Here is a 16,515-nt window from a genome sequence, read left to right on the forward strand (position 1 = left end):
TCCAGTCATTGGCAGCAGAGAACTGGAAGGAAAGGCGGCCAAAGTAGGTGTTGGCTTTGGGGCTGACCAGTGAGATATACCTGCTGGAGCACGTGCTACGGGTGTGTGCTGTTATGGTGACCAGTGAGCTGAGATAAGGCAGAGCTTTACCTAGCAAAGACTTATAGATGACCTGGAGCAAGTGGGTCTGGCGACGAATATGAAGCGAGGGCCAGCCGACGAGAGCGTACAGGTCGCAGTGGTGGGCCGTATATGGGGCTTTGGTGACAAAACGGATGGCACTGTGATAGACTGCATCCAGTTTGCTGAGTAGAGTGTTGGAGGCTATTTTGTAAATGACATTGCCGAAGTCGAGGATCGGTAGGATAGTCAGTTTTACTAGGGTAAGTTTGGCGGCGTGAGTGAAGGAGGCTTTGTTGCGGAATAGAAAGCCGATTCTTGATTTGATTTTGGATTGGAGATGTTTAATATGAGTCTGTAAGGAGAGTTTACAGTCTAGTCAGACACCTAGGTATTTTGGTAGTTGTCCACATATTCTAAGTCAGAACTGTCCAGAGTAGTGATGCTAGTCGGGCGGGCAGGTGCGGGCAGGGTCGGTTGACGAACAACTACACAGTGAAACTATCGGTATCTTGTGTGTGAGTGACCTAAATTAATGTTCCTATAGTATTTCATGATACATTTGTTATTTAAACAAATGATTCTGCAAATGCACGTTTTCTTTAAAGATATGAATACACAATGCAACGTTTTGAACATTGGACAGCCTGTGTTAAAGTGATGACCATTTTGAGTTTTGAAAAATGACCACAAGGTTCTGACATTAGTGCCAAAGTGATTGTAAAAAACTGTAAAACGTGATATGGAGACCAAAAGGATTGTCCTGAATTTTATACAGAACCTTCTGTGCATGCTATCTCTTGATAAAGAGATTATTTATCTAAATGGGATTTCCTAGTTTAAATGAAAGTTAAATAGAAAAGATAACATAACTAGAAAGTTCTCTATCTCCTTATCTCCGAGATGTGTTTGTGTGTGCATGTGTGCCAGTGTGTGTGTCAGTGTGTGTGTGCATATATATATGTGTGTGTGTGCATATGTGTGTGTCAGTGTGTGTGTGTGTTGTGTGTCAGCGTGTGGCATGTGTGTGTGTGTGTGTGTGTGTGTGTGTGTGTGTGTGTGTGTGTGTGTGTGTGTGTGTGTGTGTGTGTGTGTGTGTGTGTGTGTGTGTGTGTGTGTGTTGTGTGTGTGTGTGTGTGTGTGTGTGTGTGTGTGTGTGTGTGTGTGTGTGTGCTGCAGGTGCTAGGCCAATTCCTCCACAACCAGGCCTAGCAGACAGTAATGCCATCGGAGCGGGACCCAGCTGAATTCAGCTCTGTTCTGCATGGTTGCCCATGATAATTGCGTGATGATAGCGAGCGAGGGAGATGGAATATAATTTCCACCTCGAGATTCCTAAACAAATACCTGTGCTCAGCAAATGGATGGAGGGAAGAAGGGAGGAGGAGAGGAGTAGAGGGGGTGGCAGGTTGAGGGGAGGATGTGAGAGGGAGGAAGTGGTAAGGTGAGGAGCTGAGGGTGAGTGGATAAGAGATGAGGGGTTGAGGATGAGAGGGAATAAGATGTGAGGGGGTGATGGGAAAAGGGAAAAGGGGGTGAAGGGATGAGGAGGAGATGGAATGAAGGGGGTGAAAAAGTGAAGGGTAGAGATGGCAAGAGGTAAAAAACTATAAAGGAGGAAAATAGGGGAGAGAGGGGAAGGGGGGAACAAACAGTAGCCTAGTGGTAATTTAAACTGTCAACGTTGTTAGACTGCTGCTTGACCAATGGGGATTCATTGAGGTGAAGTCAAAGATTCTCCGATGTATTCTGAATAGTAAAAACAGACTCAAACAAGAAACTTCTGCATATATTTGAACATCTTTAGGAAAGTTTTAAGTTAATAAAAAACTAAAATGCTATCACCTCACGGCTCATCCAGGCCTCTTAAAACAGATGATTATCCTAATGTCTCATAATCCCAGAAGACATTAACGTGTGATTTAATTTAAATCTGATGACTTTCCCCTCAGACACTGGATGCATTTGAATTGCATGAACAAGATGGCACGTCCTGTTACACGCTGCACTCTTCTTCAGAGATAGTTTTACATAATGTCCCATTCCATTTGAAATAATGAATAGACAATGGGCCCATGTTAATGTGAGAATTTACAATTCAGAACACAGGGTCGTATAATTACTACGACTCATAACTCAGGGGCGTTCAGGCAGGGCTGGTGGTCCTTCATTTGCCTGGCGACCCAAACTCCGGCCAAAAGCTACGCCACGCCCACTTACATTCGTTTCTTCTCCGCAATGAGGTTGAATTTGAGTACCTCCCCAATGATTTCTAGAACGCAAACACATTGTAACCGTTCTGATTGGTCCAAAAAAAACGATGTGTTGGGTCAGAGCCAGAACACARGCAGTGTTTTGAAAATGTGTCATTGGACGGAAGGATGTAGCGAACGATAGAGTACTGGAAGATTCAGCTTGAGTCATCAGGCAAGTCCGTCATGGTGGTACAAAACGTGTAACATTTCAGCAGTCCGGTGAGAATGCAAACTATATTTTACATTCAAAGTAGTAATATATAAAGCTATTTTAAACATGGAAAACACACATCTTTCATGATGCTGCCAATGCTGCTAACACATTGTATTAGTTAATTATGCAAAAACCCCAGCCACCATATGGGGTAATAAATTTWGCTTTTTATGTATATTCTTTGGTTTAATTTGTCTATTCTCTTCAAGCATATGTATTCTCTTCATGTGGCTACTGAGCAGCCGTAGAGGATAGCCCTCTTCACCAACTCAAGGCCTCTCTCTTCAAAGGAAACTAATGTCTTATATAATAACCTCTCAGAAGTTCCTTTTAATCTGCTGCCAGAATGGACATATAGGCCAACAGTGTATCTACATGTTTAATGGAGTGAGCTCCATTTAGTTAATGAGGGTTCCATTTTGTTCTCTTAATATTTTCACCCATGATCTCAGAACAGTTTGTCTGTCTGCTGAGCCAAGCTGCGTAGTAGTAGTGCCAGTAGCAGTAGTAGTGGTAGTGTCACCAGTAGTAATACCAGTAGCAGCCAAGCTGCATATTAGTAGTGCCAGTAGTAGTAGTACTAGTACCAGTAGTAGTAGCAGTACCAGCAGTAGTAGTAGTACCAGTACCAGTAGTAGTACAAGTAGTAGTAGCAGTAGTACCAGTAGAAGTACCAGTACCAGTAGTAGTAGTAGCAATAATATTAGTACCAGTAGCAGTACCAGTAGTAGTAGCAGTAGTACCAGTAGAAGTACCAGTACCAGTAGTAGTAGTAGCAATAATAGTAGTACCAGTAGTAGTAGTAGTAGTAGTACCAGTAGTGGTAGTAGTACCAGTACCAGTAGTACCAGTAGTAGTACCAGTACCAGTAGTACCAGTAGTAGTAGTACCAGTAGTAGTAGTAGTAGTAGTAGTAGTAGTAGTAGTAGTAGTACCAGTAGTAGTAATTGTTGTAGTAGCAGTAGTATTAGTGAATATATTGCTAATGCAGGGACAGAGCCTCGTTCTACCATCCTCCTCCTCAATTGCCAACACTGAGTTTAAAACTTGTATACAATTTAAAATAAAATGAAATATGTGTATTTTAGGATATGTTTCACATGCTTTGTCTCTGATGGATTAACTGTGGAGTCTATTTCACAAAAGCCAATCATCCTCTCATTGCTTGCTCTCCAATGAGGCAGAACAGAGTTGCTTGTGTCTGGGAGTTCCCTGTGTCTTATGTAGTTATTTATACATTATTATATACTGTATACAGACTACACACATCCCCTTTAATCCCACCAGGATACCGTTATATATTCAATTACAGTTCCATGATTCTATTTCAACACAAGCAAGTATGTTTGGTTTTTCATCATCAAATATGCTTTTTCCATTACAACACGCCATCTTGTTATAAATTTAGAAATGGCAAAGGTAGTCAGCAAATATTTGTAGAGTAATCTGTTCATTCTCTTTTATTAATTATTAGTAAATGCATTGCCTTGTGAAGCTCATCCATACAGAACATGTATTAATATTGTAGCTATGGAAGAGTCCAGAATTCAGTGTTCAGATAAATCTCCTTATTTGGGCCCGAGGGACATTATTCAGTCATGATTTGGTCTTAGTTTCCCTTCCAGCAGTTATTCATGCCATTGAACCACACTCATGAATATTCAAATGACACTTAAATAACACAATTTTATTCAGTGTTGTGGGGCTGGGGATGGGGTTCAGGGGTACAGGGTTGATGCACTGAAGCTTAAAGGTGCAGTTTGTAGCATTTTATTAATGATTTGGTGTTTGAAGATTATGATTTATAAATACCTGACATAGCCTACTGTATCTTACGTTACAAACAACCCCCCAAAAGTGTTTCCAAGGAGGTTAAATATTGTTAATATTGGTTATCTTTTCAACTGCTGAGAAAAATAAAACAATATTGTTTTCTCTTAAGGATTTCAATTATTTTACTACTACACACACATTATACAGCAGAGAAAATGTCTTTCCGTCTGATGGAGGCATTTAGTACTCGGTCCCAAACTAAATCATTTCTCATTCCTTCAACTGTGGATCGAGTTTGTCTTCTACGTGTTCGAGTCGCGGAACCATTCTTTTTGTAACTTTATAGTTTACATGCTTATTAATGCCATCTTCCAAGGGGCTGTCATCTATCATTCTCAGTAATGTCAGCTGGCGGAATTGGATAAAAAAATATATATACACAGACAAACACTGTTTATCATATTTTATTACATAAATATACAATTCTAATGTGTTTATTCAGATGCATAACATTTTCTTTGTTTTTTTCTTCATGTATATTCATAAGAGTTACTTCATATGCGACCCTAACCTCATTAGGGTAACATTTATGAAAATCATTATGTATTATGTATTGGAATTAAACAAAACAAAACAGGCATATTACTAATGCTTGAACTACATCAGTACAGGCATGAGAGTCACACAGTGTGGCTAATCTAGGTGACATCTCTCTGAAGTTAGAACAACACACTCAGGCTTTTTTATGGGGGGGGGGGGGTCACTAAGATACAGTACAGGACTGTAGAACAGAACAGGCCCACTGGTGAATCAGCTATTAACATCACTTGAAGAAATCCCTATGAGCAAGGTTCTTTTTGTCTTCCCTTCACATTCCAACTCGTATAAGAAGTTGTGGGAGAATGTCGAGGAAAGAGCGGTAGCAGACATGAGGAGAACAGGGACAGACTACAGGTTCACCTGAGCATCCAGATTAACTGAGAAAACCAAACCAAATAAATTATCTTCCAAAGGGAAACAATCCTGATCATCTTCAGCGACAGACAGACAGACAGACAGACAGACAGACAGACAGACAGACAGACAGACAGACAGACAGACAGACAGACAGACAGACAGACAGACAGACAGACAGACAGACAGACAGACAGACAGACAGACAGACAGACAGACAGACAGACAGACCTGATGAGGTGAAGGTCCTTGTAGGTATTGGTTGTTGATCTTTCCTTGTTGGCTTTACTGGAGCAGTACCTAGGGGTAGTAGACAATCCACTCACTCCACAAGTTTTCTTCCCAATACAATCCATTCAAATCCTGCATTGTCTCTCAAAAGACTACAAGTGGTATCTCGTCCTCGGAGCTGAAGTGTTTTTATGCAGGGATCGACCTGCAAATACTACCCATGACCCTGAGTGGGATTGATATTTCTTGAAAGTAAAATATGTTATACAGTATGTAGTTTACTGGTTTTCAATGGTAAAGCCAAATAGTATTAATTGAAGTATAATGATATCCTGAGCTTTATGTTAGTTGGGTCAACACATAATGCAACTCATAACTGCAGATCACAAATGAATATGTTCATATATTCATTTATACATTTGGATAGCTGTTTAGTTAAGACTTTTTGCAAGTCACAAGATGTACCATTCAATCTCTCTCTGGTGAATTCGCAGAACTTTCTCCTTTTTGAGTTTCATCATTTTAACAGAATATACTCGAATTGCCTTGGGAGTTTCTCAATGTATTGCAGGAGGAACATTGTTTCCTAAGAGCACACGTTCCACCTGATTCTAACACTGGAAAAGAATTCAGAACCACTCCAAACACCAACTATTTGTCCTCCTCGCTTTTACAAACTTTTACAGAGAACTTGTATCCAGACAAGCCAAACTAGGAGGCCATGCAGGAAGCCAGTCAGCTGCCAGTGGGGGTGCATRTGTTAAGGGTTTGTGAACATTTTTGCATTGATAAATAAACATTATTTTACATTATTTACATTATTTAAAAGATCTGTCAGGTCCCGTTAGAAGTTCCCGTTCACCATCGTGGTTGATTCGATCCATTGCTCTCAGGGTAAAGAATATTTAATTAACACACTGAATGAAATGAATAATCAATTTCCTAACAGCCACCAGGCAGCAGTGCATTGGGGACATGTGCATGTGTGATTCATATGTGCATACAAAATCATCCCTTCATCCCTCTGGTATCTAACTGGAGGAATAACATAATGTATGAATAGTTACCTCCTGCTGTATTCCTCACCTTACAGCAAACTTGTTCTGACCAGCTTATGGATATAATATATACAGGTGTGTCTTGTTGAAGAGTGTGTTGATGTTTGTGTGTGTGTGTGTAGTTGTCTATCAGAGAGGGCACATGTGTTTGTCAGTGTGTCCAGGTGAATAGAATGTGTGTATACATCTGTCTTCACCCTTCTCCCTGCCCCACAATGACCGTTTCCTCACACACGCTCGTTGACACCTGCCCAATTGAATGTTGAACACCTGCTTGTTGGCATGGCGACATCTGTGCCTCTAGGATGGGCCAGGGGGCATCTGCTCGACAGAGAGGAGAGGGGTGAATGGGTTGCCCTTGGCAACTGTGTTCTGAACAGACCCTGGCATGGGCACAAGGCATCATGGGTAGAGAAGCAGGGAGCTCAGTGTGAGGGAGAAACGCTTTGGCCTCCTGCTCCTCCTGGCACACCTAGGAATCATCCCAAATGGCATCCTATTCCCTGTAGGATGCACTATACTTAACCAGGGTCCATAGGGTGCTGTTCAAAATTAGTGCATAGGGTCCCATTTCAGGCACACCCAGGACTTTTCATTTGGGTATCTCTTTCTCCATTGCTCTTGTCTCCTGGCCCCTGCTCTGTCTCGCGTATGTGCACAGAAAAGCCTCAATTAGTCGGGGCATGGACTCTACAAGGTGTCCAAAGCGTTCCACAGGGATGCTGGCTCATGTTGACTCCAATCCTTCCCACAGTTTTGTCAAGTTGGCTGGATGTCATTTGGGTGTTGGACCATTCTTGATACACACGGGAAACTGTTTAGTGTGAAAAACCCAGCAGCATTGGAATTCTTGACTCAAACCGGTATGCCTGGCACCTACTACCATACCTCATTTAAAGGCACTTAAATATTTTGTCTTGCCCATTCACCTTCTGAATGGCACACATACAGTATACAATCCATGTCTCAATTGTCTCAAGGCTTAAAAATCCTTCTTTAACCTGTCCCCACTCCTTCATCTACACTGATTGATGTGGATTTAACAAGTAACATTAATAAGGGACCATAGCTTCACCTGGATTCATCAGTAGAGGTTCATGGGTAAAATCACTGGGGAAGCAATAACCTGTTCATTCATATGCCTTGCAAACGTGACATATAGGCCTAAAGGACGAGAAAAATTCAACCACACCTTTGTTTTATCACAAAACCGGAGAGCAACCTCTGTCCACAAAGCCTATTGCATGTAACAGATAGTTACATGACATACAGCATGGACAAGCAAGTTAATGTTTCCGACAATATTTATGACCACTAAACAATTATTGAAAAAAAAAAAAGTACAACCACAGAGAGTTACCGCAAGTCACAAAGAAAACAGGAGCTGCCTCCACTATTCCAGCACCATTTCAACATCATCATACACCCTCTGCTTAGTCTAATACAGTGACAACTAAAAGACACCAAAAACAATTTAGTTCAATCAACGTAAGCTAAGTATGTGGCTGTCCATGGTTCTGATTTCTGTGTGTGTGCGCGTTCATGAAAGTAGAAAAACATGTTGACTCACCCTACTTGAAAAGAAACGSCAATACCATCCTCCTCTCTTTCCTGTTGAAGAAACCGTCTATCACTCTGTCATACAGTACACAYTTTTATTTGTTGTCTTAGGCTACATGGCTAAAATGTTTGCTCGCTAGCCTAACTTCCATTCAYTGGCAATGTTAGCTAGTTAATTGATATGCCCTTATAATCATTGGCCAATATGGAGAATTAAGTAAAACCACAAGTCCAAATCCCTATCTCCATCCATGGCTAATTTAGGAAAGGGACAATTTTAGCTAGCTAGCTAGCCACCAGACGACAACAACACTATGAGATACAACAATTCAAGTTTTTCTGTCAATGGCATATGTTCTCACTGGGATTTGATAGGAGTGACGCCAAAATCCAAGCTGGCTTCCCTTGACACTTTATTTTGCTGCGGCAGGACCATTCACAGTTGACCTTAGATCAGTTTAGCGCAACGCTCAGTTTAGCTTGGTCTCCCTTTTTATCAAGGGAGGCCAAATGCTCGTTTGGACCAGACAGCATCAGATAGATGGCCTACACATAAAGAGACAGAGGGGGTGCTGTTTCGCTCGCTCTGATTCTTTCATCTGTGAGTTACATTCAGCCTCTTGCGAATTRAAGGAAAATTAGGAAACACAGAGACACGAATTATAAATTATTTAATGATTTAAAAAATATATATTGGTAAATATTTTTGGGAAGCCTGGCTTCCCTTGGCATCCATGGTCAGTCTATGTCATGGAAAAAGCAGGTGTTCCTAATGTTTTGTACACTCACTGTATTATTGCAGTTATTCATAGAATAAATTCTTTAAAAATGTGATTGACATTTCTGCATGTTTTATCGATCTGTGCCATCATGTTAAAACATGTAAAACAGAGATARACACAAAATATCTATGTGCAGGAGATTGACAATTTGATATTTGAGGTATCAGCATCAGGATCAGTTTTTAKATGCACTTGTTATTGATTTTTATTTCCATTGTTCTTTTGCACTATAATGTGCAAAACTCATAAAAAGCATTATAAACCCCACAGTCCTGTCCTGTCCGTGTATTAGATTACTTTTACACGTTTCACATGTTTTACACAAGTATGAATTTAAGAAAGTGTTCAACTGTAGTATTGGTCTGCAAAAAAAGTATTTATTTTAAATAGATTATTATTTTCCTTTGTGAAGTTAATGTACACTAGCTAAACAAAAATGAAATGTGTGGCCTAACATCAATGACATCAAATTATTATTATTATTAACTACCCTAAAAACAGTTATTTTAAAAGTTTTACATTTTAAGCTGTATGCGTTACCAATGGTCTTGTCCTTTTCTTAGCCTTCACTAAACACTTCAACCGTGACTTAATTTATTTTTGTTTCATATGCCACAATGATGGATAGTTCTGATTTTAAATCATGGCGTTGACAAGAGAGTAGGTAAAAGAGGGGATAAATAGAATAAAAACGTAGATTGGGGCGTTTATTAGTTACGATCCTCCCCCTGCTAGACAATAAATCTTCTGAATGCATATTTAACAGTGAATCAAAACACACTATAGCTTGAAGGTTAACCTGCATTGTGATTGAATTTGCTTTTTAAATACAACGAACTTGGTGCATTAGCCTTTGTCCCACCACGGCAATAGTTCGAGGTTAGTTCAGTGATAGTTCATGCAATAGTTCATGTCATGGTTCAGTGATTCTCAGAGAGCAAAAATGACCACAAGTTAAATGACCACAAGAATGAACTCAGCAATTTGTATATTAAAACCATTATAGAATCCAAACACAGTAGATCCCCACTAGGCACAGACGTCAAATTCAATGTAAATTCCACGTCATTTCAATGAGACATCGCGAAGTCGCACTGCTTCTTGACACAATGCCCGCTTAACCCGGAAGCCAGCCGCACCAATGTGTCAGAGGAAACACTGTACACCTGGCGAACGTGTCAGCGCACAGGAGTCGCTGGAGCGCGATGGGACAAGGATGTCCCGGCCGGACAAACTCTCCCCTAAACCGGACTACGCTGGGGCAATTGTGCGGCGCCTCATGGGTCTCCCGGACGTGGCCGGCTGCGACACAGCCTGGAATTGAACCAGGATCTGTAGTGATGCAGTGTCCTTACACAGCTCTCTGGTCTTGGCCATTGTGGAGAGGTTGGAGTCTGTTTGATTGAGTGTGTGGACAGGTGTCTTTTATACAGGTAACGAGTTCAAACAGGTGCAGTTAATACAGGTAATGAGTGGAGAACAGCAGGGCTTCTTAAAGAAAAACTAACAGGTCTGTGAGAGCCGGAATTCTTACTGATTGTTAGGTGATCAAATACTTATGTCATGCAATAAAATGCAAATGAATTACTTAAAAATCATACAATGTGATTTTCTGGATTTTTGTTTTAGATTCCGTCTCTCACAGTTGAAGTGTACCTATGATAAAAATTACAGACCTCTACATGCTTTGTAAGTAGGAAAACCTGCAAAATCTGCAGTGTTTCAAATACTTGTTCTCCCCACTGTATGTCTTGTTCGATTAAGTTCATATTTATATCCAAAAACCTCAGTTTACAGTGGCGCCATGATCAGAAATGCCTCCAAAATATCCGGAGAAATTGCAGAGAGCCACGTCAAATAACAGAAATACTCATCATAAACTTTGATGAAAGATACATGTTTTACATAGAATTAAAGATACACTTGTTCTTAATGCAACCGCTGTGTCAGATTTCAAAAAGCTTTACGGCAAAACACAATATTCAATAATCTGAAAACAGCGTTCAGCCACAAAAGCAAGCCATACAGTTACCCGCCAAATTGTGCAGTCAACAAAACTCATAAAAAGCATTATAAATCTTTCACTTACCTTTGCTGATCTTTGTCGGAATGCACTCCCAGGACTCCCACTTCCACAAGAAATTTTCGTTTTTTTCAGTAATGTCCATCATTTATGTCCAAATAGCTATTTTTGTAGCGTGTTTGGTAAACAAATTCAACGTCAGGGAAGCGCGTTCACTAAAACCTGACGAAATGTCCAAAAGTTCCGTAACAGTCCGTAGAAACATGTCAAACGATGTATTGAATCAATCTTTAGAATGTTTTTCACATAAATCTTGAATAACGTTCCAACCAAAGAATTACATTGACTTCAGATGAGCGATGGAACAGAGCTCCCTCTCATGTGAACGCGCATGGTCAAAGAATGGTCAGGTTATGGCAGACCTGACTAATTCCCCTCTCATTTGACCCCCCTTCACAGTAGAGGCATCAGACAAGGTTCTACAGACTGTTGACTATATCTAGTGGAAGCCGTAGGAAGTGCAAACTCATCCATATCTCGCTGTGATTTCAATAGGATCTTGGTTGAAAATCGACCAGCCTCAGAATTTCCACTTCCTGTTTGGATTTTTTCTCAGGTTTTTGCCTGCCATATGAGTTCTGTTATACTCACAGACATAATTCAAACAGTTTTAGAAACTTCGTAGTGTTTTCTATCCAATATTAGTAATAATATGCATATATTAGCAACTATGACTGAGGAGCAGGCCGTTTACTCTGGGCACCTCTGTGCACCTTTCATCCAAGCTACTCAATACTGCCCCTGCAGCCATAAGAAGTTAACATGGTGTCATGGCAAACTCCTACCTGAAACCTCCTTTGGATGATGCATTTAACTCATAAAGATCTTATTAAATTATTAGGTTCTAATTCCTAATTCTATGATTCTACTGCCCTCACACAAACTTCTTGTTTTACTGAATACTGGAAGCATTACCCTGTTAAAGGGAGTCCACCTAGGATGGTGCTGGAGGAATAGCGGCTGTTTTATGGTCTCCTGACCAATTGTCCTATCTTGTGTATTTTTTTGTGCTGATCTAGACGTTTTTTTGTACATAACGTTTCCGCCATCGTTTCCTATAACCGAAAAGAGCTTCTGGACATTAGAACAGCCATCACTAACCTTGATGAGGACTTCTACTTCAATGAGTCGGAGGTGAAAGACATAATGATTATCGCGGACCAGCCCCAAATCCCTGACTCTAGAAGAAGGAGGAGACAGCACCATAGAGGCGGGGATACCTGACAAGACTACGTCGGAGAGTGGATAAATCACTTCTACCCTCCGTTCTATTGGCAAACATGCAATCAATGGAGAATAATCTGGATGAGCTCTGTTCGAGACTATCCTATCAATCTGATCTGAAGAACTGTAATATCCTATGTTTCTCAGTGTCATCGCTGAACAAAGACACGGTAAATATAAATCTGGTTTTTCTATACATCAGCAGGACAGAAAGGAGGTGTCGGGGAAGCTCAGGGGAGGTGGTGTGTCTCTTTGTTTAATGAGCAATCTCTAATATTAAGGAAGTCTTGAGGTTCTGCTCGCCTGAGTTAGATAACCTCATGATAAGCTGTAGACCATACTATTTACCAGGAGAGTTTTCATGTATATTTTTCTTAGCTGTCTATTTACCACCACAAACCGATGCTGGCACTAAGATCGCACTCAACAAGCTGTATAGGGCCATTAGCAAACAAGAAAATGCTCACTCAGAGGTGGTGCTCCTAGTGGCCAGTGACTTTAATGCAGGAAAACTGAAATCCGTTTCACCTACCAGCATGTCACCTGTGCAACTAGAGGCGAAAATACTCTAGATCACCTTTACTCCACATACAGAGAAGCACACAAAGCTCTCCCTCGCCTTCTATTTGGCAAATCTGACCATAACTCTATCCTCTTCATTCTTGCGCACAAGCAAAAACTCAATATGGAAGTGGTCCGATTAAGTGGATGCTTAACAGGACTGCTTTGCTAGCACAGACAGGAATAAGTTCCAGGATTCATCCGATGGCATTGAGGAGTTCACCACATCTGTCAACGGCTTCATTAATAAGTGTATCAACGATGACGTCCTCACAGTGACCGTACGTACATATCCCAACTAGATACCATGGATTACAGGCTAAAGGCTAGAGCTACCGCTTTCAAGGAGCGGGGCACTAATCTGGACACTTATAAGACATCCTCTACGCCCTCCGACTAACCATCAAACAAGCAAAGTGTCAATACAGGACCAAGATCAAATCCTACTACACCGGCTCTAATGGTCATCAGATGTGGCAGGACTTGCAAACTATCACAGATTACAAAGGGAAACCCAGCCGCGAGCTGTCCAGTGACGYGACCTTACCAGACGAGCTAAATACCTTCTATGCTTGCTTCGAGGGTATCAACACTGAACCATGTATGAGAGCACCAGATGTTCCAGATGACTGTGTGATCATCCTCTCCGTAGACGATGTGAGGAAGACCTTTAAACAGGTTAACATTCCCAAGGTCACAGGGCCAGATGGATTACCAGGACTCATACTCTACCCTGACGTTTTCAACCTGACCCAGTCTGTAATACCTACATGTTTCAAGCAGACCACCATAGTCCCTGTGCCCAAGAACGCCAAGGTAGCCTGCCTAAATGACAATCGCCCCGTACCACTCGCATCTGTAGCCATGGAAGGCTTTGAAAGGCTGGTCATTGCTCACATCAACACCAACACCATCATCCCAGACACCCACTCCAATTTGCATACCGCCCCAACAGATCCACAGATGATGCAATCTCGATTGCACTCCAAACTGCCTTTTCCCATCTGGACAAAAGGAACAGCTATGTGAAAATGCTGTTCATTGACTACAGCTCAGCATTCAACACCATAGTGCCCTCCAAGCCCATCACTAAGCTAAGGACCCTGGGAAGGAATTCAATTTTATTTTCGTGGCAAATCGCCAGTTGGCAACCCATCCCTTATGGGACACAAACAAACATTACAATAATTCACTGTGATAATTCAGTGATAATTATTCCGGTGTTCTGTGCAGTGCAGACTGCACAAAGAGTGAAAAATAAATCAATACCTAATAGTAATAAGGTTATCCAAATAATAATTACATCCCGAGAGCAGTAAAATGAATAATAAAAGTCTGGCACAAAGAGAAGATTCAAGAAGATACACACAATCTATATACATACGTGCCATTTCCTATATAGGAGCTAAATATTTGTAKAATTTAATTACACGTCGCCCTTTTTCTTTTATTCCAGGCTTGATCTAAAAAAATCCGCTAAAGGAAATACACAATGGACAAAAAAACATTTCAGTTTCTCCTCATAAAGCCAGGGTATATCTGGTGGGCTTTCTGGAACAAGGACAAGCGTATATCGTGCTATAAAGGGCAATAGAGGATCCAATGAATTTCATTCTCTATTTCTTCGAGGTCACAATAGATACATTTAATTGTTTTTTTATTCATTTATTTGCACCGAAGAGAACAAGTGATAACCAACAATACAGAAAAAATGTGAATGTGTGGTTTTGCAGCCCAAGGGTTTATATGAAAACCACACCAAATAAATACAAAAATAAAAACATAATGTTGATCAGGCTGACCCCCAGTCTTTACTTGAWGTTATTGAGGGATGATGATGTTTTGGCATTGTGAAGATAATAATTTCAGAGTATGGCACCTCTGTATCTGATAGAGCAGTGGTTCCCAAAGTTTTTACAGTCCCGTACCCCTTCAAACATTCAACCTCCAGCTGTACCCCTTCAAACATTCAACCTCCAGCCGTWCCCCTTCAAACATTCAACCTCCAGCTGTACCCCCTCTAGCACCAGGGTCGGCGCACTCTAAAATGTTGTTTTTTTGCCATCATTGTAAGCCTGCCACACACACACTATACGATACATTTATTAAACATAAGAATGAGTGTGAGTTTTTGTCACAACCCGGCTCGTGGGAAGTGACAAAGAGCTCTTATAGGACCAGGGCACAAATAATAATAATCAATAATTTTGCTCTTTATTAAGCCATCATACATATAAAACTTTATTTGTTCATTGAAAATTGTGGATAACTCACCACAGGTTAATGAGAAGGGTGTGCTTGAAAGGATGCACATAACTCTGCAATGTTTTGTTGTATTGGAGTGAGTTTCAGTCTTAAATMATTTYCCMCAYACAGTCTGTGCCTGTATTTAGTTTTCATGCTAGTGAGGGCCGAGAATACACTCTCAGATAGGTACTAGGTTGCAAAGGGCATCAGTGTCTTAACAGCGTGATTTACCAAGGCAGGATACTCTGAGCGCAGCCCAATCCAGAAATCTGGCAGTGGCTTCTGATTAAATTMAATTTTCACAGAACCGCTTGTTGCAATTTCGATGAGGCTCTCTTGTTCAGATTTCAGTAAGTGRACTGGAGGCAGGGCATGAAAGGGATAATGAATCCAGTTGTTTGTGTCATCCGTTTTGCGCATCCAACTCACTCAGGTGGTTCGGTATATCACATTTGACATTGTCCGTAAGCTTGAGCTTCATTTGCACAGAACAAATCATACAATGATGGAAAGACCTGTGTGTTGTCCTTGTTATTGCAGACAGAGAAGAGCTCCAACTTCTTAATCATACCCTCAATTTTGTTCCTCACATTGAATATAGTTGCGGAGAGTCCCTGTAGTCCTAGATTCAGATCATTCAGGTGAGAAAAAACGTCACCCAGACAGGCCAATCGTGTGAGAAACTCGTCGTCTTGCAAGTGGTCAGACAAGTGAAAATTATGGTCAGTAAAGAAAACTTTAAGCTYAGCTCTCARTTAAAAAAAACGTGCCAATACTTTGCCCCTTGATAACCAGCGCACTTCTGTATGTTGTAAAACGTTACATGGTCGCTGCCCATATCACTGCATAGTGCAGAAAATACACGAGAGTTCAGGGGCCTTGCTTTAAACAAAGTGAACCATTTTCACTGTAGTGTCCAAAACGTCTTTCAAGCTGTCAGGCATTCCCTTGGCAACAAGAGCCTTTCGGTGGATGCTGCAGTGTACCCAAGTGGCGTCGGGAGCAACTGCTTGCACGCGCGTTACCACTCCACTATGTCTCCCTGTCATGGCTTTTGCGTCATCAGTACAGATACCAACACAACTTGACCACCAAAGTCAATTTGATGTCACAAAGCTGTCCCGTACTTTAAAAATATCCTCTCCTGTTGTCCTGGTTTCCAGTGGTTTGCAGAAGAGGACATCTTCCTTAATTGACCACCCATAAACGTAACGGACATATACCAGGAGCTGTGCCAGGCCCGCCAAGTCTGTTGATTCATCCAGCTGTAACACATAGAATTCACTGGCTTGTATGCGAAGCAGTAATTGTTTCAAAACATCTTCCATGTCAGTGATGCGTTGTGAAACTGTTGTTTTATGAAGGCATTATCTGAATTACTGATGCTAGCATTGGATGTGCTCGTGGAAGCAGAACAACTTGTGTCATGAACAGGTGCAGGTGTAGCACTGCT

The sequence above is a fragment of the Salvelinus sp. IW2-2015 genome, linkage group LG2 (assembly GCF_002910315.2).
Source record: "Salvelinus sp. IW2-2015 linkage group LG2, ASM291031v2, whole genome shotgun sequence".
In the NCBI taxonomy this organism is placed as follows: domain Eukaryota; kingdom Metazoa; phylum Chordata; class Actinopteri; order Salmoniformes; family Salmonidae; genus Salvelinus; species Salvelinus sp. IW2-2015.